This window comes from Habropoda laboriosa, unplaced genomic scaffold (genome assembly GCF_001263275.1).
Source record: "Habropoda laboriosa isolate 0110345459 unplaced genomic scaffold, ASM126327v1 scaffold158, whole genome shotgun sequence".
Lineage (NCBI taxonomy): Eukaryota > Metazoa > Arthropoda > Insecta > Hymenoptera > Apidae > Habropoda > Habropoda laboriosa.
In genome coordinates, this window is record NW_017100280.1 from 790,743 (window position 1) to 797,847 (window position 7,105).

Genomic DNA, 7,105 nt, shown 5'->3' on the forward strand with positions numbered 1-7,105 from the left:
TTATATAAGAAGGGCCCCGATTTTCATTTGTATGCCTAGGGTCCAAAAAGCTCTAGACGCGGTCCTGGTCATTAATAAGAGTTACGTTTGATTTTCTTTAATTACGTTAGTGTATTGTTCGACTTCTCGTATATTTCTCACCGAGAGAAATTGGTTTTTACTATTGAAAATTCTAAAATTTTATTTCATTCGTACCTTGCACAACAGACTAAATATCGTCCCACTCTTTTCAAGAAAGGGTGCACTGAGAACACATATATCTATTAAACATTCTAATTGGTAACTAGAATTTTTTAGCTATAGCCAATCAACGAGTAGCTATTTCCAGGAGCGATTGATTCAGTCAGCAGAAGTCAGCCCAAAATCAGAACACGAGAAACATTCGTCGAGGAAGATCCTCGGAAGAACTCCGCAATCGTTAGACAGTTGAGACATTTGCATTTGACGAGGAATAGTCGTGAACGCGAGTTTTACTTTGAAACGCGATACATTGATTGCTGTATTCGCATCTGGTGAATATCAGGTTCTTTATTCATCCTAATTTACTATTTTCTCGTGTGTGACGCGGTTTATTTAATTTAATAAAAAAATAAAAGGAAAACGTCGAATGGAACTACCCGATCTTGGTATTTGCTTTAGATTGGTCTAGTCCTTCTTGGAGAATATCGGAACGTATTTTGTGTATTTTGCGGAAGACGTCTATATGTCAGAAATATAATTACGCTTTTAAAATCTAAAGGGTTCGGGCAGAAAGACGTTTAACGACGGTAATTACTGGCAGAGATTGATCTGTATTCATTGTCAAGGTGTGGTTTTTATAATGTAGGTTTTACAAGGAGTGAGGTCTGTATCTTTGTTCTAGGTTTTATGACTTTAGTCCAGTTCTGGAATACTTAGTCTGATTTCTGGTTAGGTGGGAGACTAGATCATCGCTGCAGCTGAGAATGTGCTTTGGTTGTCGTTACACGTGTTAATACATGGTAACATGTTAATACAAGGTAAAACAAGGGGATAGGGGATGGTTCGACATGTAATAGTAGACCAATTTTCCTTCCATCTTATTCACCCTTTGAAATCATTTAAATTACGTATACAAATTTTCTCATCGCTAAATAGGGAAGATAATTTGCTGACCACTTTTAGGTGGCCCACTTTTCTAGCTAATACTTTTCTAGCTAATAGAGTAGCTCTACAAATTCAAATGATAAAAAATAATTTGATGTTAACCCTTTCAATGCTGTTGGCGCTCATAGACGTTTGGAAAATTTGGAAGAATACAGTGTTCTTAGCGTCTATTTTGCTCGCACTCTGCTTTTGGCGCACTTTCACCGCAATTTAATCCTTATTTTTGCTCTTTACACATTTCCACTTTAATTTAATAAACAAAAATTTATAAACGATGAAAAACAAAACAAAAGATTTTGCGGTCGCTATTGAAATCTGCCGCAACGAAAGGGTTAAATCCAAATATCTGACAATACTTGAGAATTATACATAATGTATAACAGAAGTAGTGTAAAATTTCTTTAGTCTACAAGCATCTATATTATCTCTCACCGTATGTTATACGTAATATCGTTGTCATATTCACGACTTCGAAGCACGTTTGCTTGGTTCCTCCTTTGATATTCTAAAGCTCGCAAAAATTTCAACCGGAGACATGATGGATCGCTAAAAGGTGGTTGGTTTAAGCTAGTTGTTGACACTCACTAGCTTTCTCTGATGATTTCGAGCGACCGATCTCTCGCTAAAACACGAGTGTGCACTCTACCTGTGCTTCGCAGCTCCAACATTCCGTATTTTACATCAGACCAGTGACTTGTATAAGGAAATCTTCGATCATCCTTATCGTTTGGCTTAATTCACGAACCATTCGTTGTTAAGAATAATTAAGTTTAGGTCAAGTTCACGATGCGGACGTGATACCTTTGCTAATTTTGAGATTACATAACGCGTTCGCTACCACGGTTCTGTTGAAGTATCGTCCCCTATCCTTCGAATTATTTCGTTTGATATTCTTAATATCCATATTTTTATCAGTTTTTCATAATACGATGGATCCCTGCACTTATATACACCTGATATTTATTAAATACTCAAACTGTGCATCTTGTATGATGTATTACAATAGATTGTATCGTTCTATCATGGGAATTGATGTGTCACGTTTGCTCTTTCCACAGATTGTTAATGTAAATAAATTGTTAATGAATTGTCTGATTATATTTTGGTAAGAAGTTCAAGTGTTTCATAACTTGTTAATGGCTGTTATAGGCTCTTGCTGGCGCTAATTCTAATTACTCCATTTTGTTGCACTGAAAGCCTTTCAGCATATGGTAAACAGCATTACCCGTTGAACAAGCAAATTATGTAACTTGGAATATGAAAACACAAATTTACCAAAAAGTAATCGACTACCATTGATACTAAACAATTATGGAACGAAATACTTTTTATGTAATTTCTTCTGGTATTAGCGTATTGAACGCAATATTATAAGGATGTTATTAAGAAATTTACGCAGAATTATAATTTTATTTTGTATCTACGTTATTTAGAATTGCACAAACATATAAACATATAAAAACATATAACTTCTATCAAAATTTGACATTTATTGCTATTTTATATGCAAGCTGTCTCGGCTAAAGGAGGCCACCTAAATATTTCCTTTGTTTTTAACAACATGAAAAATGTTTATAGCACAATTTACATACTATGGAATACAAATCTTTTTGTCGGGTCATTTTTTCTGAGTTTTTTCAAGTGTCTCGTTATTTTTTATTCGGGAAGCATATATTTGATAAAAAATACATTTTAGTGCGTTTGAATCATGACCTTCAGATAACTTTAAAAACCAAAAATTATAGAATTGTGGGACAATGTTAAGATGGTATGTGAAATTTGCTTTTTACTTTCCTGGTGGTAATTCTTATTGGTCCATCCTGTATATAATAATAATTACTTATAATATAGTATTATTGGAACCGTGCATTTTTATTTCCATGCTTGCAGAAATGTGTATATTATTCTCAAAAGTAAGTCGCCTCTTGTTTGTGATTCGAAGAACGATAACAATAAACCGATCTCTCCAGAGAGCTGTTCAAAAATAAAAGCGTTTCAAGAGAAGGAAAACAAACAAACAGCAGCTATATACTATATTCCTACCCATAAAAATCTATCTTTATTTTTGATAAAAAATTTTCTTATCAAAAATATGAATTATTATTGTAATCTGATTTTCTTATCGCATTTCAAGTAAAGGAATGCGCTAAAGCTGAAGTGGTTCATTATAAGTTACATCAACGCCCGTAGAAGTTCTTGTGACACAGTTAACTTTTGAACTATAATATTACTGAAATCGCTGACTACCGCAGCTATATGTATTTCCTTTCACGCTTCTTGGATCCCTTCGTAATACAAAATCTTTGACCAGCAAGCCCTGAAATCACCGATCCTGTTGCTCCTGAAAGTAGGAAGCGGATTATTAACTTTCCCGTCAACTTCTCTTACAGAAAATTAAGTTACCATGTTCTTTATTTGCAGCAGAGTGCCGTGTACCTAATTTTTCAAGTTGCTGAGAAGAAATCAGATATCTGAGAAAATTATTTTAATTGTAATCAATTATAATCAATTGTAATCAATTAAAATAATTCGGTGTACAATATCGTTTGAATAAAGAAAATGAATAACTTAAATAGTATTTAAAAATTAATATTCGTACAGATATTCAAAACAATTAATAATGTAGTGATAATTAGGAAAATATTAGTAAAAAGCTTCAAATTTCTATAAAAATAACAATTACATACATATATTGCAGATATTGCAATCTTTCTATAGGAATTAATTTTTTCTAATTTTTCTAACATGTGTGTTGATTGCCTTAAAAATAATTTATAACTATTATCCAATTCAATTAAAAAGTTTATAACGAAGAAGAATAATTGGTATATACATAAAAATTCGTTCATCAACAATGAAGTACTATTTTAGTACGAATTACGATTTTTTTTTAAATTTTAATTTACAATAAAAAATGGGTCACGTAAAACAGGCCACCTAATTTTCTTCTCTAGCTATGGCGGTACAAGAAAATTTTTAGACGTAATTTAAATAGTTAATTTGGAGGTCACATGTTGACAACTTGCTAATCGATTGTTAAAAAGTTTAGTTTCTATTACAAATAGTTATCAAAGCTATTACAAATCATTATAATGTTGAGAAGCAACAAGTGGTATGCGCCTACTTCTTTTCCTACTCCTATATCTATTTTTTTTGTTTATTTATTAATCCTTTGTATGTTTCATTTATCACTTTTAGCATTTCCCTCTTTTTTCCATATATGTTTATTCATATTATTTGGCAATGGTTGTATCCAGTACACTATTAATAATTAAGACTGAAATAAAATTAAGTTTGAATGCACTTGAAAATTGCAACGGCCAAAATTTTAATTTTATATTTAAATATTCGATTCAATCTAACCAAATGCCACAATATTTTCTAGTTACGCATTAAATCATGGTTTACACAAGAATTGGTTCACAGTACGAACTTACTATAGTACACATGACTCAAACAACGATGGTTGTTTCTTGGGATTTACAGCTTGGGTACATCTCTTCTATATTACTTTAGCTTTGTTGTTTATGGGTAAGTGAAGTTGGAGATTTTAATTAAACCTTGGCGAACTTATGTTCCTGCTTTGCCTTTTAATACTGATTAACACATATACACTACCGGCCGAAAGTTTAGAATCACTTGCCAATTTATATTAATATTGAATCTGCTACTAATTCTTTATTGATTTGAAATTGATGTTGTGGAGATCAAAAGCACTTTATCTCATTTCGATTGATTTGAATAATAAAAAATTTGTTGGAAAATTATTATAAATGCTAACATTTTTGGGGAATTTTTGTGCAACTTGCAATGCACAGTGATTCCAAATATATGGCCGGTAGTGTACATATGTACGTGTTACAAATCTATTTACCGGTTACAAGTTGATTTGCGATTTACTTTTTCAACTAGAAATTTCTTTAATATCTTTCTTGAGTATATGCATATTTTAAAAAGTTAATTAATATTCATATTAGTATGTATTAAGTGTTATTATATATTTGCTTTGAAAGTATGGTTCTTGGAAAACTTAGAAGAAAATTTAAAGATTATTACATATTTCTTCGAAACCTTAGAATCTGATGATACAATTAATCTTAAAGTTTATTAGATTTGTTAAATTCTTGCTCATATCTAATTATATAGATCTGAAACTTTTTAAGCATTGAATGTATAACTCTGAAACTTACAACTTTATATTATACTTATAAAGTCAAGCAACTTATAATGAACTTGACTCGTAAAAAAAATTAGTCCGGATATTTGGTATAAAACTGAATGAAACGGATAAAAAAGATGACAAACTTTTTATATGTTGGAAAATGCAGAGTACAGCTTCATATGTTTCCTTGTTTCGTTTTACATTTTAACTTGCTTCCGCTTATTTATTGTTAAGGACACTTTAATATAAAATTTATAATAAGGAAGAAAAATTCTATTATTTCTGAGAAGGTGGAATATTACCGAGAAATAGTGTTGGGCAAAAGTTATTTCGAATACCTAACAAAAAGATAACGAATAAATTCAATTTTTGTCGAAAAAATTCCTACCTTCTGGTAATAAAGTATGAATTGCAGCGCACCGTGCAGCGTAATTACGATGCAATCCTGTAACGTACCAATTTATGTGAATGAAAATGTGAATTCCATGGCGTTTTGTAATAAAATAGTGTACCTTCCTAAAAATACTAACTCCACTGCTATACGCAGTTTGTCTTTTTCTACATATTTGTCTCTGTTATTTTTTTTTTAATATTTGTTAATGTGAATTTTAACTAATTTTAAGTTTAAAAAATGATACTGAAGTGGATAATAAAGTGTATGAGAAAATTGAGATTCTTAGAATGAATTGTTGCAAGCCACGATAGAATATGTATAGTGATGTTTAAATGTGTAATTTAAAAAAACCGTAACAATAAATTTTATAAATTCTTTTAACAATTTTTAACAATTTTTTATAAATTTTAATAACAAAATTTAATATACATACTATATAGTATCGATCCACTAATTACAGCTATCGAAAAAGCAACATTTTATTTTCATTAACCTAATATGTATCGCTGACTGTACGCGTAAAATATCCTATTTGTTTAAATTGTTTTCTACAGATTGTAACAGTAAAACGGAACATATTTTCCAACTGATTGACGTAGCTTAATTGTTGCACACTGATCAAGACACGTTCGAAAATTTTGATTTGCTTCGACACCGTTGTTTCAACCTGTCGAAATTTCGTCATACGAAAGTACGACTCCGTTAGACAGGATAGATATGAAACAGGAATATGACCTGTCGCCAGGGGTGAACATTGTGTCACATGCTCATTCATGTGTGCTATATCAAGCGACGCAGTACATGTATCACTCAATATATTTTATGGTAGTCCACATGCTGTGACCGACGTTTTATTTGAACTTTTATGAGATTTCCGCGAGCTATGGTAAAAAGGTGTGATACACTTGCTGCCGAACGGGATTTCTGTTTCACTCAATTCTCATGATTTGTAAATATTCGAATATTTAGGAAGGAACTTGAATTATTAGGTAATCTGTAACCTACTGATGTAAATTTTACATTAATTTAATTTAATTTAATTTTAAAATTGAAATAATATTATTTTATTTTTCTTGCATTATCTTTTTTAGTGACATAGATAGTTTCAGTATATTAATTATTTAAAATTAGCTGTTTATTTATAGAATACATTTTTAATTTGTTTCTTTTATTGTACATGTAAACTACATTATATTGTCGGAAATAAATGTAGCGTTTGACAAGACCAAATGTTATTTTGTTAAATTAAAAATAAAGACTACATATTTTAGATACTTTTCTATTTGTCGACGAAGTTCTAAACCTTATCAGTTTTGTATAGAATTACAAATTGCAGTTTCTGGAAACTTCAAGCTTGTTTCATTATCTTCAACATTTTGTGAAGCTCTGGAAATATATTTGTTGCTTTCCAATACATATTATGT

General features: G+C 30.8%; 1 protein-coding gene across 1 annotated transcript in view; it reads left to right on the plus strand.

The window, feature by feature from the left end:
- LOC108573577 (cholecystokinin receptor type A-like) overlaps window positions 1-7,105 on the plus strand; it is a 71,801-nt gene that overhangs the window by 5,087 nt on the left and 59,609 nt on the right. The window lies entirely within an intron of this gene.